This window comes from Chenopodium quinoa, unplaced genomic scaffold (assembly GCF_001683475.1).
Source record: "Chenopodium quinoa cultivar QQ74 unplaced genomic scaffold, ASM168347v1, whole genome shotgun sequence".
Classification (NCBI taxonomy): Eukaryota; Viridiplantae; Streptophyta; class Magnoliopsida; order Caryophyllales; family Amaranthaceae; genus Chenopodium; species Chenopodium quinoa.
In genome coordinates this window covers 2160296-2182791 of record NW_018745675.1, presented here as the reverse complement: position 1 = coordinate 2182791, position 22496 = coordinate 2160296, and the positions used below count along the sequence as shown (strand labels likewise).

The following is a 22496-nucleotide window of genomic DNA, read 5'->3' as shown; positions in this document are numbered from 1 at the left end:
TCATCTCCATCCATAACTAGGATGTCTTGATCTTTGGTTAAGGCAACACCGAGGTATCTATCTGGTTGAGATCTTGGCCGTTGTGACCTACGCAGGGTAATAGGTTAAGCATTTTCATTGTCGGTTCGACTTTGCACATTGTCGGTTTGACTCTAACCAATGTCAACAACTGCTTCTAAAGCACTTTGATTGTTAGTTTTGTCAGGTTGACTTTGTTGCTCGTCCTCTTGAACTTTATCGAGTTCGATTTTTCTCCCACTTGTTTATTTTGAAAGGTGTTCCTTCTCAAAAACAACACCATGTCGAGCAACAAACACTTTGTTTTTGGATTTTTTGTAGAAGTAAAACCCTTTGGTTTCTTTTGGGTATCCCACAAAGAAACACTTATCCGATTTTTGGTGAAGTTTGTTAGAAATTAATCTTTTGACATATGTTTCGCAACCCCAAATCTTAAGAAAAGACAACCGTGGAGGTTTCTTCGTTCATAATTCATATGGAGTCTTTTTGACAGCTTTTGACGGAGCTCGGTTTAGTGTTAGTGTCGCGGTTGGAAGTGCGTGTCCCTAGAAAGAGATAGGAAGTTCACTGAGACCCATCATTGATCAGACCATTTCTAATAAGGTTTGATTCTTCCTTTCGGACACTTTGTTCCATTGTGGAGTTTCGGGAAGTGTTAACTCTAAAAGAATACCATTTTCTTTCAAGTGATTGTCGAATTCATGGCTCAAATACTCGCCACCTCGATTCGATCGAAGTGCTTTGGTTTTCTTGCCAAGTTGATTTTCCACTTCACTTTGAAACTCTTTGAATTTTTCAAAAGATTCAGATTTGTTCGACATAAGGTAGACATAACCATATATACTATAGTCATCTGTGAAGGTGATGAAATATCGATGACCTTGCCTTGCGGGTGTACTCATTGGTCCACATACATCCGTATGTATTAGACCCAATAAGTCACTAGCCCTTTCTCCTAACTTGGAGAATGGTTGCTTTATCATCTTGCCTAATAAACATCCTTTGTAATTTTCAAACGACTCTAAGTCGAATGAGTCAAGAATACCTTCATGAAGAAGTTTCTTGATGCGTTTGATGTTAATGTAGCCAAGACGACAATGCCACAAGTAGGTTTGATTCGACTCGATGGTCTTAGCTCTTTTGGCGGTATCGTTAACATTATAAACTTGTTTGTCTAATCATATGTAAAGCAACATTCGAAAAACAACCATTGTTTTAGTTTTGTGATCAACTAACCCGGTGTCCAACACCATAGATCGAAGTATGTTCAAAATCATGATAAACAAAGATTAGTTAATTACAAGCCATAGACAAAAATGTGCCTACAAGCACGACCGAAAGACCATCTTTATCGTCCATTCGTATTTGCACATCCACTTGTGTAGCCCTCTCACTTGGTCCCTGAAAATGGGAGCATTGCATGTAGGAACTGGAATATGTTTTCTCATAAAGTTAGAAAAAGGTTTGGCTTATGGAGAAACATAGAAATTCTTATAGATAAGAAGTTTAGTGGGACCAAAAGTCAATTTTGTAAAGGTCCAACAAGAAGTTTACGAAATCTGTTGTGAAATGACTATCGAATGCTAAATGCTTAGATTTGAAAGTATTTTCGACAATGGACCAAGGTAAGGTGATACTTAGTATATAGTGGGAATTAAGATCTATTGGATAGACTTAATAAAATGTTTAAATGAGTAAAGGAATTTACCGTGTCAACACATGAAGGACTTGAAAAGTTTTCAACCATATGTATAAAACTAAGTAAATGTTTGAACTAAGTATAAGTTAGGCAAATACTAAGTCAAACAAGAAAGACTCTAGTGGAGACTTTCAACCATATCATATAGCAAACAGTTTAGCAAGACTTAGTGAAATTGGATGAGCTAAAAGTCACATGAATGAGATCAAATAGGAATAATTTTGCAATTAGATCCATCATGTATGCTATGATATGGAATCGTCTCATGACCTGCATGCTTAGAGCATGATGAGTATAAAATACCAATCAACTTGAATCTAAGCAATGGATTTTTAGATTATGATCAAGAAACGTCCAAAGTACTTTGATAAGTAAAAGAATGAGTTCTTGATGCATGGAAACAAATATAATTTGAGTATTGATGTTGCAAGTACAACCTCAGCAAGGATTAGATCCTTAATGAGGAAGCCATTTATAAGCACGAGGTTAAGATGCGTCGTGGCTTAAGAATGGCAACATGAACTTATGTCCATGTATATTGTGTGGAAATTTAAGGTAAATTTACATAATCACAAATGATTAGGATACCCAAATCATTGTGAGCCAGTTGGAGTAAAATTTAAACAAAGCATCATTAGGAAATCTACTAAAGTATATGTTGAGAACATTGCTGCCTTAGAGGCAATAATAAAGAAGTTGTTAAATGGATAGTTTGTTGTTGAACTTTGATGATTGTAGGCTGTCAAGTTGAGGATCTCAAATCATGAAAAATGAGTGGGAGCCATTACTTGGACAATAAATCTTAAATCACATATAATCCATAACACACTCGAATTTTATCATCTTATTATGAAAGTGATCGATAATGAAGATGCTAAGATTTGCAAAGTACTTGTAACTAAACCTATGCAATAAGTGAAACACAACAATCACAATTACATGAAAGAAATCAAGCATATTAAATATGGGTTTGATTTCTATAAATGTTTTGTTAAGAGAATTCTTCTTAAAACATTTAGGAAAACCATTTATCATAAGATGAAACATTTGAAAGTTTCATAGTGAAATAAAATTTTAATAATTATTCCACAAACTATTTAAATGTGGTTTAGAATTAAATAATGAGTCCATTCGATTTGAGAATATTCAAATTAGGGTACCAAGGCCATGTCTTGGATAAAGAAACACCCATTAAGTGAACATTGAATATCATATCGAAATTATCCCCAATCGAGGTCATTTGGAAGTTGGACGACTAATGACCACATGAGATTAGTGTGTAGTATGATTTATAGAATTGTTTCTTGTGCTACAAAGACAAAATTGTCATAAATCATTTTCACAGGTATAAGTTTAGAACTATACCGGATCAAACTATTGTAGGGTTTCGTAGAGATCGTCTCTACGCGGAATAGAAATCCCCCAAGACCCGCCCCAATAATTAAAGCAATTAAAGCATGCATAAACATAATTAAACAATAAATAAGAAAAGGGAGAAATAAGTTATACCCTTGCAGCGTACTTCGCTCGTAAACCGAGCTCTTACTTCGAAGCTTATAGCCTCACAAACGTGACGACCTCTAACGGCTCGTACCCACGACTCGACCCGAACAGTCTCCGTCTCGAGGGTTAGTCGAGACTTGACCAAAGATAAAACAAGAGTTTTACGAACTTAAAGGTTTTCTCAATAATTAGAGATGCCTTTTTGAGTTCCACTCAAGTTGATTTCCACTTGCCCAATCAAGGGGGTATTTATAAAGAAATGCAACTTGCACTCCCATTCATGATTAATGTGAGATAATTTGCATTTCCAACTAATTTATTTAAATCAAAAATAAATTAAAAGATAATGCAATCAACAACTAACAAGTGGCACATGGAGGATTAGAGGTTAGGTGAGGACCACCACCAAGGGGGGGGGGGGCATTGCCTTGCTCCCCAAGGGTTGGCTCCTAGACTTGGTCCCCACATCTCACAACGGACCTCAAGGACTTGGCAGGCTGGCAGCCTTCCTTGGCTGCCAAGGCTGCCAGCTGGCGCCTGGCACCAAGGCTAGGCAACCTGCCTTACAAGCCATCCAGCGCAGCAAGCCCCAGCGCATGCGTGCTGCTAGCGAGCCACACATGCTGCTGTGCGAGGCCCCAGCTCGCTACTGCTAGGCGTGCTGCTGGGTGCTGCCATGGGAAGGCACATGCACATACGCACAGCCCAGCGTGCTTGCTGGCTGGTGCGTAGCGTTGTGCTATGCTGCCACATAAAAGCGCCTAGCAAGCTAGGCACGCTGCGCCAGTGTTAGCAAGGCCTAGCCTTGCTATTACAGTTGGGCATGCTGTGCGCCAGTGCTAGCAAGGCCTAGCCTTGCGATAGCAGCTGGGCACTAGCGCCTAGCACACATGGCATTCTGAGCTTGCGCTTAGCAATGCGAGGTGCGCGCTAGTTCGAGCTAGCCTAGCAACCACATGGCTAGGCCAATGTGAGGCTACGGCTTCGCTCGAACTTGTTGCTTGTTGATTTTGCGACGCTCTACCCTCGATTTCCGACGTCTGTGTTCGTAATACTCTAGTGACTCATCAAATCCTTTGGATTGATTCGTCGGTTCGGATTGGCAGTTCATTTGTGTTCGACCCGAAGGGTTTAGTCAAGATAAAGTTGTAATATTAATTGTTCACTAATATTACTGATTGGAAGCGGCCCCCACCTAGGCATTCCGATCACTTGATCTCACTAAAGAATTAGCTTCCTGTTAATTTTGAACCCTCTATCAGAATAATACACTTGTTGGAAGGACACCATTCCTTTCACCTATGAGAATACTTAAAGAGATTTAACAATTTTCATAATTAAGTATATTACTCATTATGGCTATCTGAACCTCTTTCCTCGACCATGAGCATTGTTAGTTCTCTTGTTTGAGTACTAGTCCGCTTTGATGCTGTCAAACGTCTGCCGTACAAGGGGATTATAAAGGCAACAGTTAGGCGGTTAGGGCCTCTTAGTAAGGGAAGCTAACAATGTTGGAGTGGGAATGTCCCCCTATTAATAGTAGGGAACATGTCTTTGTTGTTTATAAGGCCTCTTGAAGAGCGAGTATGTGAAAATGCATGGTCGTGCTCAAATTGATTTTAAAAATCATCTGCTTATTGATAGTCGGATTTGGAATTCGAGAAACACTTCTGGACGTAATGAGGATGACGAAAAATCTTACCTTATAGTTCACGAAGAGACATTAAGTGACATAGGAAACAGGCTATACACATACAACACATTTGTCTGGAATGACAAGTGGGAGATTGAAAGGAATGGTATCCTTCAAACAAGTGTATTATTCCGATAGAGGGTTCGGAATGATTTAGAATGCTAATTATTCAGTGAGGTCAAGTGATCAGAATGCCTAGTTGGAGGTCGCTTCCAATCAAAAATATTAATGAATAATTAATATTACAGCTTAATCTTGATTGAACCCTTTAGGTCACACCCAACCGTGTAACCGAACCAAAGTGACGTATTATTCCGAAGGATTAAATGAGTTAATAGAGATTTTACGAACTAAGACGTGGATTCCGAGCATAGAGCGTCGAAACAAAACGTCACGCATAGTGTCAATTTAAGGAATCGACGAAGACGAGAAAAATAATCAAATGGCATATCGTGCTAAAATTACAAGGATAGCACGAGCCTTAGACACGCCTCGGATCAAAGGCAATTGGTTAGGGGCTGCATGCACCAAGCACTAAGCCACCGTAGCCACCGCAAGGCACATCTAGGATTGTCGTTGCGTGCGGGGCTGGCTGGGGCAGCCTAGTAAGCCTGTGCACAATGGAAGCCTAGCAGGCTTGCCCAACAAGGCCAGTAAGCAGCCAGTGCCCATGCCGCTGCTTCTAGGCCTGTGCTGCTGTTGCGTGCTTGCTGTAGGCGCATGGCCTACTTGCAGTAGATGGAGTCATGCGGCTAAGGGCCAGTAGGCCTAGCCTTGTGGCGCAAGGCTGCAAGCAAGGCTGGTCTTGCTGCCCAAGGCCAAGCAGCTGCCCTAGCTGACCGAAATGGGTTGGGGAAGCCCTTGCCTTGTTCTCCAAGGTTAAGATGTTCCTCCCACCTACTCCCTCTTTGTGTGATGACACTTATCATTTGATTATTGTTTCATGGCTTTTTAATTTAATTTGGAATTAAATTAAATCTCATTTTTGCTTTTTACTAACTATCCCACATTGAAAGATGATGGGAATTCTAGGGGAGACTTCCCTAGAAATACCCGTTATTGGGTATTAGGAATTTCACTTGAGTTAGGGAACTTTAAGGGATCTCCAAAAGCGAGAAAACCTTTGTTTGTAAACTCTAACATATTTTTGGTGTAGCCCTGACTAAGCTTCGGGGTAGGGACCGGTTATGGCTTGGTAGAGAGGGTGTGAGCCATTGGAGGTTCTCGCTCTTGCGGAACTTGAAGCTTTCAAGTCCAAGCTCAATGGTTGAGCGAAGAACGCTACAAGGGTGAACATTCTTTCTCTCTCTTCTCTTATGTTTATGTTTATTTGTATGCTTTTATTTATGTTGTAATTATTGTGCATGCGATCCGGTTTATCGGTTTTCGTTTCCACGTGGTGTCGGACATCGCAAAACCCAACAATTTGGTCCACTATAGGAGTGTGGAAGTTGTGTTTTTTTTTTCATTTCTTATTTTACAGGATAGTGTGATAGTTGTTGAAGCCAAAGGGATACAAAGAGCTAAAGGATTGAGGCAATAAAGGCTAGGGTTTTTGAGTCATATCATCAATCATCAATTTACCTGTGTAAGGGAATAAGACTTAATGTAAAGTTATATGGACAAATGTAGGAAATAACTCTCCAAGTGTTGAATTTCATGATTATAAATAACTTTAGTTTACAAATTATCTTTTTATATATTAATTTTTCTTAATAAGAGATTACATATTATCTTATATTTAAATATAAATTTTAAAAAAATTTCAAGCTTGTTATTGAGATTTTGAGTCGAGCCAAGGGTAGCTTAGACTTGGCTTACTAATATCTCGAGCCGAACTTGAACTTGAATCGAGCCCACTCGAGCCAAACTTTGACCGAGATTTGACCAAGCCAAGTACCGAGTAGTTCACGAGCAAGCTCGGCTCATTAACACCCCTAGTCGCACATTATTCTTCAATCTCACAAATTTCCATTTGTTTTCCTCACATTCTCTTTCAAAAACTAATCCTAATCTAAGTTAATCTAGAGAGAGAAGCTCTCAACCTAATGTTAAATATGAGATAAGAACCAAATTAAACCTTAGAATAAAGGGATAAAGTTGGCAAAATACGATAAAAATAAGAGCCTCAGGCATAAATACTCATCCACGGACATGGACAAGCCTCTAGGCGTGGCCAAAAAGAACCTACCATGGATACGCTGCTTCTACTACAAGCGCGATACTTTGGCCACATTTGGCCTCAATTGTTGCTCAAGCACGACAATGTACAAGCAACCCTAAGGCGTGGCAACCTGAACTTGGGCAATACATAAGAGCGTGGGTACGGGGACTTATCTTGTAACATCCTAGAAATTTCCTCCTTTTGATCGAAATACCTAATTTACCCTTTGAAAGTACGTAATAGGAAATAACTAAAGCAATACCGCCACCATGATAACGGCTTAGATATTTGTCATAAACACACACTGACATTTTCAAAATCTTTCAAATCAAAAGCAAAGTCCAATATTCAAACCAAATGAAAGTAAATTTAATCCAAATTCAAACGAAGTCAAACCTACAATTTGGTACCATTAAAGGCCCTTTCAAAACAAAATGAATATTTAACACCAACGAGTTAGTCTCACCAAAAGATAATATATATAATTCAAAAGCAAATAACCAACACATATTTGATGTGTGTCATTTGTGGCACTCATTTGATGAGTTTTTAGGTTGTTTATACCTTATTTTCATAGTTTTCTTCCTTAATAAATGCTTAGTTTTATTCATTTTCTCTTTAGTTTCCTTATTCTTTTTTATTTTGTGTTTTTGTCCACTTTTGTGGATTTTCTCGTGTTTTTCCCTTATATTTATTTTTTTCTTTGTTTGTAGGTTTAAGGCGAAGCTCGAGACCTGACACGATGATTTTTTGGGTTGGAAGAGGCTTATGGTGTAAGGAGAAAGCTCAAGTATAGCTCACAAGGCAAGGATTGACTAGCTCCAAGATTTGGTGTTTGCGCTCTCATGTTGCACTCTCATGAAATCATGGTGTTGAACCCACCGTAAACCTCATTTTGGGACTGTCATACCTAGTGATGATCAAGAGGAGCGCACCATTCGCGTCAAGCACGCACCAAGAAAGTCCCCTGCTCCAGCAGTGTGGGCGTACAGGAAAGAACTACCGCAACACGTCAGGCAGCGTCGCGCTACGGCAATTCCAAATTGTGTTATGTTGATAGCTTGATTTTTCAAAAGGGTTTTTGCGCGGGTGGCGCGACCTTTGCGTAGGCACGCACTAGGGTTGCACAAGCGCGCAAGCTTTCTTCGCGGGTTTACCACCTGAGTTCTCTTTTTCTGTACCCTCATTATCACGGGCGTGCAAGCTTGTGAGAGGGCGCACTCGACTGGGTCTATTTCGAGACATTTGCCCTATTTCCTTTGTAGTTAGTTATACTAAAAATAGCTTTTCGCTATTATTTATTAATTAGGAAATTAAGCAATTCATTAAGCAAATAGTTTTTAGCTTAGTTGATGGTTTCTCTTGTTGGGTTTCGTAGTGTCCGACACTACGCAGAATGAAACCCGCCCAAGACCCGCACACTAATTAATGTAACTAAACATGAAATCACATAATTAAACAACAAAAGAGAGAGAAAGAGAAAGACGATCTTACCCTCGACGCGTGCTTCGCTCGCTTACGAGCTCTTACTTGAAAGCTCTAGCTTTGCAAGTGCGTAAGCCTCCGACCGCTCGCACCATCGACCCGACCCGAGCGGTCTCTACCCCGAAGGTTAGTCGGGGCTAGACCAAGGAAATACTAGAGTATTACAAACTTAAAGGATTTCTCACTTATAAGGAGATGCCTCATTGAGTTCAACTCAAGTGCTTCTTCCCAAACCCAAAACATGGGTATTTATAGGGAAGGGAGTCTTGATTTCCCATCTCCCTTCAATGTGGGAGAATTTCATTTTGCTCAATTTATTATAATCCAAAAACAAATTAAAATGCAAATGAATCAACAAGCGCCAAGTGGCAAATGGTGAGCAAGGGTAGGTAAGGACCACTAAGGAGGGGGGGACCAAACACCACTTGCTCCCCAAGAAAGCCACCAAGATCGATCTTCCTTTGACCGAAAGCTCACCCCACGCATGGCTGGCTGACATCCTGCCTTGGCTGCCAAGGCTGCCCAGCTGGCGCTTAGCACTAAGGTTGGGCTAGCTGGCCAGCCTGCCTTCGCATGCGCGCAGCAAGCAAGCAAGACACACAATGTGAGCTGCTGCTGCTGCGATGCATGTGTTGTGTGAGTGCTGGGAGATGCCTAATAGCTGTTTGCTGTGAGTGGCTGGGTACAAGGCCCAGCATGCTAGCACGCTAGCACGCATGGCAAGCTAGCTGATAGCCTGCTTGCGGCCATGAGCACCAGCCCCGCAAGGATGCTCAGCCAGCAAGCCTAGCACGCATATGCATGCTTGGCTTGCAACATGCACTTGCCATGCAATTAGTGGCCTAGGCTAGCCTAGAACTCGTATTGCTAGGCCAATGCGAGGCTACGACTTAGCTCGTACTTGTCGCTTGCTTGATTTTCGTCTAGTCAAATTTTAAATTCGACTTGACTTATGACGCTCGACTTCGACGCTCTAAGCTCGATATTCGACGTCTTTGTTCGTAATACTCTAATGACTTATCTAATCCTTCGGATTGATTCGTCATCTCGGATCCGTTACTCGATTGGGGTGCGACCAAAAGGGTTTAGTCAATATTAAGTTGTAATATTAATTATACATTAATATTATTGATCGGAAGCGGCCTCCACCTAGGCATTCTGACACTTGACCTTACTGAAGAATTAGGTTTCTAATAACTCCGAACCCTCTATCGGAATAATACACTTGTTGGAAGGACACCATTCCTTTCACTCTCCCACTTGTCCTTCCAGACAATTGTGCCGTTAGTGTACAACCCATTTCCTATGTCACTTAATGTCTCTTCATGAACTCTATGGTAAGATTCTTTGTCATCCTTATTACGTCTAGAAGTGTTTCTAGATCTCCGAGTTTGACTGTCAATAAGCAGATGATTTCTAAAATCCATCTGAGCACGACCATGCATTTTCACAGTCTCGCTCTTCGAGTGGCCTTGTAAACAACAAAGACATGTTCCCTATTGTTAAAAGGGGGACATTCCCACTCTTGTATTGTTAGCTACCCTTACTAAGAGGACCTAGCCGCCCGAGTGCTGCCTTTATAATCCCCATGTATGGCAGAAGTTTAACAACTTCAAAACGGACTAGTACTCAAACAAGAGAAATTACAATACTCATGGTTGAGAAAAGAGGTTATGATGGCTGTAATGAGAAATATACTTATGACGATTTTAAATCTCTTAAAGTATTCTCATAGGTCGATCAGGTATAGTTCCAAACCAATACCCGTGCAAATGATTTATGACAATCATATCATTGTAGCACAAGAAATGTTGCTATAAATCATACTACACACTAATCTCAAGTGGTCATTAGCCGTCCACCATTTAAATGACCTTGATTAGGGATAATTTTCGATTGAAATATTCAATGTTCACTTAATAGGTGTTTCTTTATCCAAGACATGGTCTTGATACCCTATTTTAAATATTCTCAAAATCGATTGGACTCATCATTTAATTCTAAACCACAATTAAATAGTTTAAGGAATTTATTAGTAAAAAATTTATTCCACTATGAAACTTTCCAATGTTTCATCCTATGATAAATGGTTTTCCCCAAATGTTTTAAGAGTAATACTCTTGACAAAACATCTATAGAAATCACACCCATATTTAATATGCTTGATTCCCTTTATGAAATTGTGAATGTTGTTGTTCACTTATCGCATAGGTTTAGTTATGATTACTTTGCAAATCTTAGCATCTTCATTATCGAATACTTTCATAATAAGATGATAAAATTTGAGAGTGTTATGGATTATGTGATTCAGGATTTATTGTCCAAGTGATGGCTCCCACTCATTTTCATGATTTGAGATCTTCAACTTGACAACCTATAATCATCAACGTTCAACAACGAAATTTCCATTGAGCAACTTTCGTTTTATTGCCTTTAAGGAAACAATGTTCTCAACATATACTTTAGCAGATTTCCAAATGATGCTTTGCTTGGATTTTACTCCAACTGGCTCACAATGATTTGGGATACCATATTCACTTGTGATCATGGAAATTTACCTTATATTTCCGCACATTACACATGGATGCGCGTCATGTTATCATTCTCAAGCCACGACGCATTTAAGCTCGTACTTAAAAACGGCTTCCTTGTTAAGGATCTGATCCTTGCTAAGGATGTGCTTGCAACATCAATTCTCAAATTACATTTGTTTCCATGCGTCAAGAACTCATCCATTTTACTTTTCCAAGTACTTTGGATGTTCTTGATTATAATCTAACGATCCATTACTTAGATTTGAATTGATTGGTATTTTATACTTCTCATGTTCTAAGCATGTAAGTTGGTGACGACCCCATATCATAGCATACATGATGGTTTCAATAGCAAAATTATTCCCAATTTATTCCATTAATGTGACCTTTTAGCTGATCCAGTTTCACCGAGTCTTGCTAAACTGTTTGCTATATGATACGGTTGAAAGTCTCTCCTAGAGTTTTTCTTGTTTGATTTAGTATTAGCCTAGATTATACTTAGTTCAAACATTTACTTATTTTTATACATATGGGTCGAAGGCCTTTTCAGGTCCTTCATGTTTAACACGGTAAATTCCTTTACTCTTTTAAACATTTATTAAATCTATACAATAGATCTTAGTTCCCAATATGTACTAAGTATCGTCTTTCACTTGGTCCATTGTCGAAAATACTTTCAAATATAAGCATTTAGAATTTGATAGTCATCTCATAATAGATTTCGTAAACTTCTTGTTGGACCTTACAAGGTCGACTCTTGCTCCCACTAAACTTCTTATCCATAAGAATTTCTATGTTTCTCCATAAGCTAAACCTTTTTATTAACTTTATGAGAATACACGTTCCAATTCCTACATGCAATGCTTCATTTAATCACACAATGGATTTCTTGAGCTTTCTTTCAAATCTAGCATTATTTAGAATTACAAAAACCCTTAGACTATATCCATAGTCTCTTCCTAAATCCCATTTTAGGAAGGCGGTTTCGTTATCTATTTTGCCATAATTAATCTGCGCAATTTTGCTAGAATAATCACGAAAAGACTTAAGCTTTCCGATTAGTGAATAGGTTTTATTAAATTAACGCCATGAATTTAATTGTAACCTTTTTAGCTAATCTAGCTATGTATACATTTCATTTCTACATTTGTTAGTTTTCTCCTTGAAAACTTATTTGCGATCGATGGGTCTAACCCTTCATGCAAATTAATCAAGTTTCAAACATGATTTTCAAACATGGAGTCTACTTCGGATTTTATGGCCTCTAACCATTTTTTGGAATTTGGATTTGTTGTAGCTAATTTACAAGACACTATTCCCTTACCATCTAATAGTAAATAGTATGCTTGTAAGTCTTAGGTTTATTTCTAACTTAATAGAAATTTATAGGATTCAATCCAAGCCTTTGGTGAATTATATACCTATACGGGGTAATTGCATCAAACACTGAGTTAGGTGCTTTTAAAGCCCTTTGATTATATTGATCTTACTCTAACACTTCTAAAGTTTTGTAAGTGCTGAATTCTCATTTAAGGCACTTGTAAAGTCCTTTGAGTATTCTTGATCAATCATTCTCATGAATTCCTTCTAAAGTCTTCGGAGATTCTCAGTTTAAGTTTGTTGCTAATCTCGATAGTCATCGAGTTCATTTTCCTCCCACTTGTCGTTTTGGAAATGTGTAACTTTCCAGAAAGACACCACTTAGAGCAACAAATACTATGTTCTGAATTAGGTTGTGGAAGTAATGCTCGTAGTCCACTTGAATGCTTACAAAGAGACATGTATATAGTCTTTGGGTAAAAGTTCGTTGTGAAACAAACAGTTAACTCCCACTCGAGCTACCTTAGCCCTTATTGGGCCACTTGGCTCCCATTGAGCCAGTAAACTCTCACTGAGCTAAGAGCCCTAGACATATACCTGAAAAGACGCTAGAAACTATTTCTATCCATACCTAAATATGGTATCCTTTCTTAGCTTCGACAATTTTGTTTAGTGTAACACTAGTCATTTGTGCAAATCTTTAAGAACGTTACAGGAAGTGATGTTATCCATCATCATTCGAGTCATTTCCAAATGGCATCGAGGTCTCCGTTAAGACATACTATATTATTTGTGGAGCTAATTATGAAATTCCAATTTCATAACTTTGATATGATCACTCTTGGCTCAAGCAAACATCACTCTATCTAATTTAGACATTTTGATATCTTGCCAAGTCGATTCTATACATCACTGAACTTTTGAGCTACTTAAGATGCAGTTTGTTCACATTTGATGAATATACCCATATTCTTTTAAATTCTTATGAGACATTGAAGTAATGGAATTCTCTTTAGCTTTCCAAGTCAATTGTCTATATCAAGCACAATAGCTTCTTTCTTTGTCAATTTCAACAAGTAAGACTTGCTTGTCTTACAACGATTCCGAACCGATCAACTATCAAGAGTCTATCTAATAGAGCCTTGAGTACGCTCTTGTCTAGTGACATTGCTAAAGATGTTTGGAACACAAATCATGTCCATGACTTGAACTTTGTGAGTTTTTATGTTAGGGAGACGTTTGTTTATAATCTAGCATTCTTGACTCATGGCTTAGACAACCATGCCATTCAAATAAAACCCGCAACTGTTGCTCTTTTACTTTGAATGTGAGTATTTCCGTGTGTAAACGGATCGCTTGCTGATTATGGAACATAATAACCAGTATTTGTTCCAGCCTTAGCTTAAAAGGTCTTTAAATAGAGCAAATGACCTTACAACTAATGTAGCACTTTTTGCTTCATTTTAAGCTTGTAAGTTAATAACTTAGCTTAACTTCAATGATTTGAGGTCACTTTCTAAGTGGAACACTCAAGCAGTATGCGATACTTGTGAAGATAACAAGTTACTAAGTTAACTACAATAACATGAACTCATGGGTAGAAAAGGAATCTTATCCCTTTTCTTTGTTCCTTGTTTCCTATATTATCATACATCATATCATAACTTTAAGAACCATTTCTTTAAGTGTTTTGACTTTTATACTTTGTTAGGCATAATTAAGCATCTAATGTGCTGTAAAACAAAGTTCCATCTTTTCTTTAATTCATGCTTGAATTATTACATCAATGAGTCCTACTCATTAGTGTATGAAGTGAAAAGATATGTTGGTTGTTAACTATTGACAATTTGAGTTTTTCAACTCAATACTTCATGTTCATCAAAACTACCTAGTATTTTGAATACATGCTATCCAACTGTCCTTTCGGATTTTAGTTATAAAAGTCATTTATGAGAGTTGTATTTTAGAAATGTTTTCCTTTCTTTGAGAACCATCCTCAAAGATTTCCTTTACCAATCATTGAAAACAGTATAATTTGATTTAGAATTCTACAAATATAAGTGCAAAGTATAACCATTTATCAAGATACAAACATAATAAGTTTGAAATTTAAAGCATACATGTAAATTTTCAATCTTATTACGCGTCTTATTCACGCATTAAAATTTGCCCCTTTTAGACGAGAATAAAATGATTCTAAGATCCCAAAAATCAAAAATTCATTAAACATGCTTTGTCTTGTCTCAACACTTAATATTTTAGGGTAAGCAATCCAATTGCTAATAGCTCTAAGCTACACTTGGTTCGATAAAACGTCGCATCTAATGTTTCCTTGACGTTTTATCTACATTGCCACAACATCCAAGGACTCCTTACTGATATCGTTGAGCTTAACCAAGACCAACTTGTATACCTAGCATACCTTACGTTCCTAGGGAATTAGTGATGCCTCGCTTTGGCGTATCCCATCACTACGCACATTTGTTCGGTAAGTGTTGTTCTTGGAATGACAAATTTAGCTCAATTTTATAGGGACCTAGGGTTTCTATGTTGGTTTATTTAAGTGAACTTCATAAATCATCGCAACATTTGAAATCCTAAACACGCATCTATCATACCATTCATTCATATATAAACATAATTATATATATAAAACATAAGTAAAAGATGCATTTGGCAACTAGCATGACCCCCTGAGTCTTCAAGTCTTCAAGGGTGTTCGTTGCAACCTCTTGGCTTGTCTTCTTAGAAACGCCGTCTTCGAGACATCTCCACCAGAAATGCAACTACTAGTTATTATGATTAGGACTAATCTAAATATTAAGGTACAAAAATACGCAACGGTACGCAGACCGTATTTAGATTTACAAAAATACATATCGGATCGCAGTCCGTATTTACTATCCTAATCAGGCCCCACTAGTTGCCATTTTTACAAAACCTAAAATACAATATACATTCCATTCATCCATTCAATATTTGTGAATGGCCCATGCATTTTACAATGAAAAGCAAGTAACAATGCATAACACGCGCAAACTAGTAACTAACTTAGGTGGTTAATCCGATTAACGCGCCTAATTAAACCTAGTCAAAGTTGTTAACCGATTATGTGATTAAACGCAATAAAATGGCTCAAGTAATTAGCGAAACTCCCACTAAATTCCGCATCCAACTTAATTAATCCAATTAATCACTACTACAAATCCCTTAGTTTCTAGACGCTTTTTCCTTGACGCCAGATAACATGTGTTAGCAAGAAAATTAATTTCCGTGTTTTTTCGACGCTTTTAAGCGTCACAATTGATCTCAACACATAAAAGCATCGAAATTAACATACCTTAGTGCACGTGACTACAGCCCATATCCCGGGACTTTAAAATTTTGGAAAAAAGGGAAATTATCAATAATACCCTCCAGGTTTTGGCTCTTATCAATAATACACATCATTAAACTTTCATTATCACCGGTACACCTAAAATTTTCCCTAAATTACTACAATAAGCTTAACGTTAAGTAAACGTTAATTATACTTTGTTGTCAGCGTTTTAAAGGTTAGGAGGCTAAAAATACTACATCGCCCCTCTCATTTAATTTCCCTCCAAACTTTTCCTTAATTCTCTTCAGTTTCTTGGCTGATTATCGGCCTGCGAAAGCCACTATCCTACCTCCAAATTCCTACTCACAGGATCAAAATTGAAGCACATAAGAACTACAAACCCCATCCAAAATCATCATCCCAAAATCAAGATTAAAAATTCTAATTTCATGGTAATAATCTTATAGGGTTTAGCTGGGTGAGGCCAAAAGTGTTTCCATTTGAACAAATAAAGCTTAATAGTCAACAATGTAAAATTAAAGAAATAAAATTAACCAATTAGTATCTCAAATTACAAAAATGAAACTAAAATAATAGTGGGTATTCATTAATTTACAAATTTCTGTAAGCAATTAGGTAATTAAGATAGGAAATTGAAGAAATTTTGAAGAATATTAATTGAATAGAAGAGTATTACTGATGTGGGTTTTGTTGGATAAGAAGTTAGATGCAATCCTCCACCTCCAATAATTTGTAGTGAGAAATCCCATTTTATCGTCAGTTCTTCAACAAGCAGCAGCGCGGATAGTACAAAATTGCCAAATTGAAGAAGCAAACTGATACACATCATTAAACAAAGTATAATTAACGTTTACTTAACGTTAAGCTTACTGTAGTAAATTAGGGAAAAGTTTAGGTGTATCTGTGATAATAAAAGTTTAATGATGTGTATCATTGATAAAAAGCCAAAACATGAAGGGTATTATTGATAATTTCCCAAAAAAAAGCGTGCTAAGCTAGCTAAATAAAAAAAAAAAAAAAAAAAAAAAAAACTGCCCATATACAGTGAGTATACCAAAAGTTTTAGACTGAAGAAATAAAAAAAAAAAACCCAAACTACACGCCATAAACCCTAACTTGCTCGCTGAAGATCGATCTCATCTGATCTCATCACTTGAAATTGTTGAATTTTCGTTCCTCTCTTCTGTATTATCTTCAATTTTCGGTAATCTCCTCGCTCTTGTCATCAATTTTCGTAATATCCTTGTTATAGGCATCAATTTCGTAGGTTTTGATTGATATATTATTCACTCAAATTATGTTGCTTATGCTTAATCTTTGGTTATTCATTGCATGTTATGGGAATTCTTTTTGCTAATGGGATTTCGAAACGACCGACGCAGAGAAGTCAAGAATATATATCACGCAGGTCATGGTCCAATTAATTAGATACTTTTTTATATAGTACTTTTAATTATTGACTGGTATTTGTTTTGCTTGATTATGTTTCTTGAATTATAAATTTTTTGTATTAATTTTGTGAAATTTTAATTTTATTTGGGGTTTCTGGGTTAATTTTGTGAAATCATACTCTTAATTGATTTATCACCTTCATCGATAACAACAAGCTACAAGCCACCGAATTTTTGTTCTTCTGTATCAGCCCTGTAATTAACAATTTAAACGTGACCTCATCAGGACAGGGTCCTACCTTTTATATTGTGATACGAACTCATAGCCTCGTTCATTCTAGAAACTTTACACAGCCCAATGTAAGACTTTTTCGTGTGTTGGCCACTGCATAGTCCCTCGATAATAGTATTATAAGAGACAACATCACATAATCCTTTCACTTCCATGACATCAAGCAACAAATACGCCTTGTTTAGGCGCTTAGCTTTACAAAGACCCTTCAGAAATTGGTTGTAGCTGTATATATCAGGTTCATGTCCATTCTTTTCCATCAGTTTCTCAGCCTCCGTTAGCATAAGTTGATCACAACAATAACCCAACAGTATATTATATGTGACTTGATCTGGCTCACATCCATTCCTCTTCATGTATGATTTGATAGTGAGTGCTTTACTGATCTGGTCAACCTTACAAAACCCACTAATATGGGCATTATAAACCAGTATACTTGTAGGTGCTCCGCATTTCATCGTATCTACTATAAGCTCGTAAGCTAAATCAACTTTACCACCACCACATAAACCAAGAACCAAAGCTCTACAAGCTTTGTCATCTGGATTCAATCCAATCTTTATCATAGTATGCCAAATCTCAACAGCATTGTCAAATTGCCCTACTTTACACAATCCACTAATAAGTATATAAAAGTAAAAGTTACAGCATCAAGTTGTCTTCCCTTCAGCATCATATCCCGTAATAATCTTAAAGCCGAGTCTATTTTATTTTCCTGACACAACAAATGTAAATATATATTGTATGCTTATATGTCCGGCACAGATCCAAGCTTTTCCATATCCTCCAACAGATACTCAATGTGCTGCCTTCTGCTTGTTGTTTGTGCTGCTGCTTGTTGTTCTTGGTGTTCTGCCTGCTGCCTTTTCTCTTTAATGGTTGCTGCTATCCTCTGCTTGTAGTTTGTGATGCTTCTTGTTGTATGTTGTTGGTGTTCTGCCTGCTGTTTGTTGCCTTCTGCTTGTGATTTGTGTTAATGTAATTACTTTCAGTTTAGTTTTAATAAAATCAAGTAAACTTAACGTTGCTTAGAGTTCTTTATCATTCTTTAGTGATTCCAGGCCAAGAATCATAGCTACAAATTAAACTTTTTAAGACGTTAGATTATTATACATAACTCTTTATTATTTATGGGAAAAGTACTGATTCTAGGTTTTTTTAACCGTATTTTTTATAAGGATTTCCATTCATATTGCATCCAAACTTGAAATACTCCGCAAATGTTAATCAAATGTGTAGTCTTTTTGGTCATGCCTAGTGTAAATATATTCTCCGTACCTTCACAAATGGATGCCAAGAGACTATCTTATAAATAAACCTGATGATTGATAGTATCACATTTGTATGCCAAAGAATATATTTGTAACATTGATTACTTAAAATCGTACAAGTTTGACTTATGTAAAAAATATATATAAATCTTAAGCCAATAGGCTAATATTTATGACATATCTTAAAATTTGATGTTGTGTTTTTGTGTTTAATAGGTGACAGAGGAGGAGCTTGTCTAAAAATTGTTCTAGATTGTGATAGTTGCTGCACTTAGCGAGTTGGCCGAGGTAACTACCCAAATTCCTAAATGATTTTATATTTCATATAATTGTATATTATATTTTCGTGTCATATGTATGGTAGATAGATCTCCCAAAATAGTTTTACATAATTTATGATATTGATCATATATGAAAAATGTGACACTAGTTTTTTCTGACCTGCTGTCACTAATCCTAACTATTAGACAATGCTTCTACAAATGGGAGAATTTTAAGCAGTTTTGTCTTATGAAAAGAAATTCACTCAGGCAGTCTGATTTATATTTCTGACAGGTGTTTGAAGGAACATCTGGAATTGACAACAAATATACTACCGTGCAGTTCACTGGTGAGGTAAGGAGACTCAGACTATCAGTGATTTTCATTAACAAGACTAACAAGTAAAGCTATAGCACTAAATGGTTGATTGCATGAATGTTGTTAGATTAGATTCTTTGTATTTTATCAAGAGCGGATTCTCAGTGTTTTAAAGTTGTATCTGTATCTTCATTGTGTGTAATTTATTACTTGCTAGAAAATTATTTTACCTGAAGAATAGATAAATATGGTTGATGACTATTTAGTTTTTAATTATAACTTGTCTTTTTGCTGTGTCTCTATCCTCTTCTTTTTTCTTGCTTTGTTTGAACTTAGTGTACTATAGATTTGGGTATTGGTGGTCTTAAATTCTGCTAAGTTTAAAACGTAGTGCTCAGGAAGCTCCAGTTCAAGCCTATTATTCTACCCGAAAGTCTGAAACCGAGGTCCTTATGGTGCTTCATAGTAAGATATTCTAAGAAATTTATTGAATCAAGAATGTATTGTTTGATTCTGTAAATGTGCTGGAAACATTTGTATCTTGTGAAATCTACAAATCAGAAATATAAAATACTTAGTAGCTGTTATGTTCTTATTTTGGGGTTTCTTGAAAATCAGCTATGTGATTGGCATCACTCATTTAGAATACCATACTATGCTATTCTTGGATGGAAATTTTATTAGGAGAGGAACGATTAATTTGTTAGATCTATAGACAATTTGTTAGATATTCATACTATCCATATTGCTTGATTGCTTTCTACATTGCATCTCTATAGCTGCTATTGTACTTGAATGACTAATTATGTCATTTGAACATGATTTAGTGTGATATATGGTGCCTCTTGATAAAACATGGTGTTACTAAATGTAGCTATCTGATATTAAGAATCCAGGGTAGATTATTATGGAGTCAAACACCTCTTGGAGGATTTTTTTTTTCTTTTTTTCTTGGGGAATAAATTGGTTTGCAGGTCCATTAAACCTAGTTTTCAGTTTTTGGTTCTCTACATGAAAGGAATACAAGGATCAGATATCTTAGGGCAAAGCTTTCTGGGTAACATAACATAAAAAAAAAAAAAAAAAAAAACAAATAAGAAAAATATCTTTTTCTGAGTTTGTTGTGTTGCTGCAGCCAGTTCTAGTATGGAGCCTCAGTTGTGTTTTCCCTAGCTGTGGCTTTAAGGATTATTGCCCCCTGTCTTACATTCTTTAATGGATTTTTATTTTGTTTTTTGGTTTGTTGTGGGGGTGGAGGGTTTCCAATTATCTATTCTCTGTATATATTTTATAATAAGGATTTGAAGATATATGGCAATAAGCTAACAGAGATAAAACCTGATTTGGTGTGATATGGCTTAATTTTAAAAGAATAATTGTTAAGTCCTTTCTTTTATATATTACTGACAATCTTCATTTACTAACTATTATAATGTGGTCATGTAGGTATGACTTATCGAGTAAAAAGAGAAAGGGCTGCATCTACTGCCCCTTGTGCATATATGAGTGGAGATGCATCACATGATTTTCTATCTATAGGAGATGAGCATGGAGAAAAGATGAGCTTATTAGCTCTCTGGATAAAAGCTCATACAGGCAAGAATGGAAGTTTTCTTCCGGGCACAGTTACCGAAGATTTTTTGGTAAAAGATCTAAATATGTTTTAAAGCTTGTTATTTTATGTGGAAATGAGTTCGATCTTTTACAATATATATTAATATTTGACATTTTTCATAGGATGATGTGAAAGTTAAAGTTGAACAGTTGAGGTTGATAAACCCTTCTAAGTCCTAACAGGAGGATGAAGCCTTTGAGCTGACCATGCATGGTGGAGAGATCCCTGATCGTCCTATAGGTTACGAACTTGGGGTTCGAAAGAGCGACATTTACGGGGTGCATGCTTTGCTAAGGAAGGACGGGTCTAGAAGAATTAAACAAAGGACTGGTAATGGATAGTAATGTGAAAGAAGAAATGTCTACTTTGCACAAAAAAATTGAAGTACTTGAGAAGGAAAATGAAAAGCTAAAAGACCAAGTACAAGAGAATAATATTCTTCTTAAAACCCTTATCGGACAGTTTTCTCAAATTGTTGGTGGAGTTAATGATGGAAAGGGTTCAACAGAACTTCTTAACTGTGCCAAATCAGTCTTATTTTCTATCTATTCTGATAAAATTAAAGAACAACCATCATTTTCATATATTAAAGCTGTCAATATGTTTTGTTTTGTTATTGCTGGTGGTTGTGGCTGTTGCTGTTGAGTGATGTTGTGCATTGCTCGTGGTCTGTTTGTTGATCTGCATTGCTATTGCAGGTCTATTTGTTGCTGTGCATTGTTGGTGGTCTGTTTGTTGTTGTGCATTGCTGTTGTGCAGATATGTGCCCTTACAACCCAAACTACAACGACCCAGCAAAAGGGCCAAACACCTATCAATTACCTGAGCACCTACCCTTTTGCAAACAAGAAGAGTGCTCATCAATCTGCATCCACGAGCTAATACTGGAAATGCAATGTCTGCTGTAATTTTTTTAGCAATTAAGTTTTATATTATACTCTTGTATTTTCTTTTAACAATTAAATAGTATATTATATTTATTATATTTTTTTTTTGAAGGTTATGAATGCAACAGGAGAACAAGGAAAATCTACTAAAGATGGAAATTAGCCTACTATGCACCTTTTTTTTTTTATAGTCAGTTAGTATTTAACTTATGTAGGCTTCAATCTAACTTTTTAATTTAGTTGGCAGTTGATATATGTAATAATAATGATGATATTTTGGACATGATATATATATATATATATATATATATATATATATATATATATATATATATATATATATATATATATATTTGAAAAAACTTATTGTATGTTTTTTTGATTAACGTGCTAATCATGCTCTGCTGTTTATTATGTTCTGAGTTTCTAGTAATTACCATATATATATTTATATATAAAAAAAAGTAGAAAAAAAATCTAGATGCTTTTTGTTGTCAAGATATTTTACTTTAATCAGTTTCAAAACTTCCCGCCACTATTTCTGTGTGGACATTAAAAAGCGTCTTAATTGATTTTGAGACTGAAAACAACGTCGACAATGTAGACGGGAAAAAGCGTCTAGAAATTTGGTGGTGGAGCTTGAAAATCGAAATTCACGACGGTTAGTATATTTTATAATACATTAATAAGCGTCGATATTTAAGA

The 22496-nt window shown here is 36.5% G+C and overlaps 1 long non-coding RNA gene across 4 annotated transcripts; it reads left to right on the top strand.

Annotated features, from left to right (window-relative positions):
- The first annotated feature begins 16816 nt into the window (after positions 1-16816).
- On the top strand, positions 16817-22069 carry LOC110717241. 4 transcript variants are annotated; one of them, XR_002510695.1, is made up of 6 exons: positions 16817-17164; positions 18927-18998; positions 19266-19325; positions 20736-20932; positions 21027-21234; positions 21603-22069. It is a non-coding gene; the product is annotated as an uncharacterized LOC110717241 (long non-coding RNA). The 4 variants fall into 4 exon arrangements; XR_002510694.1 differs by having other exon boundaries at positions 21027-21801; positions 21904-22069; XR_002510692.1 differs by having other exon boundaries at positions 21027-21808; positions 21904-22069.
- Positions 22070-22496: the final 427 nt, after the last annotated feature.